This window comes from Mesitornis unicolor, unplaced genomic scaffold (assembly GCF_000695765.1).
Source record: "Mesitornis unicolor isolate BGI_N332 unplaced genomic scaffold, ASM69576v1 scaffold18425, whole genome shotgun sequence".
NCBI classification, from domain to species: domain Eukaryota; kingdom Metazoa; phylum Chordata; class Aves; order Mesitornithiformes; family Mesitornithidae; genus Mesitornis; species Mesitornis unicolor.
Window position 1 is genome coordinate 1 of NW_010186379.1, and position 413 is coordinate 413.

Here is a 413-nt window from a genome sequence, read left to right on the forward strand (position 1 = left end):
GCTCGGGCACGTATTGCGAGCCTCTTACGTTGTCGGAAATTGCCGAACGGGCTGGATCGTCGGTGACAGCTGCGTCTTTTTTTCCGGAAACTGCCGAGCAGGTTCGGAGCGCCATTCTTGTCTCCTTCGGCAAATTCCGGAAATTGCCGAAGCGAGTCGAACGGGCTGCCAGTCACCTTTCGGCTTTTTCCGGCGACTGTCGACGCGGATAAGCTCGACGACGACAGCCCCTTCGGATCATTTCGGAGACAGCCATTACTAACGAAGTTGATGACTTTTTATTACGTGATAAAAACACGTAGGGGCGTTAGACAGAACTGTTGTCCATTTGGATATATTTAAGCTCTAGAATCGAGCTTTTTTTTTTTTTAACTAAAACCTCGGAAGCGCGCCTGGGCTGGAGAAGGGGGGCG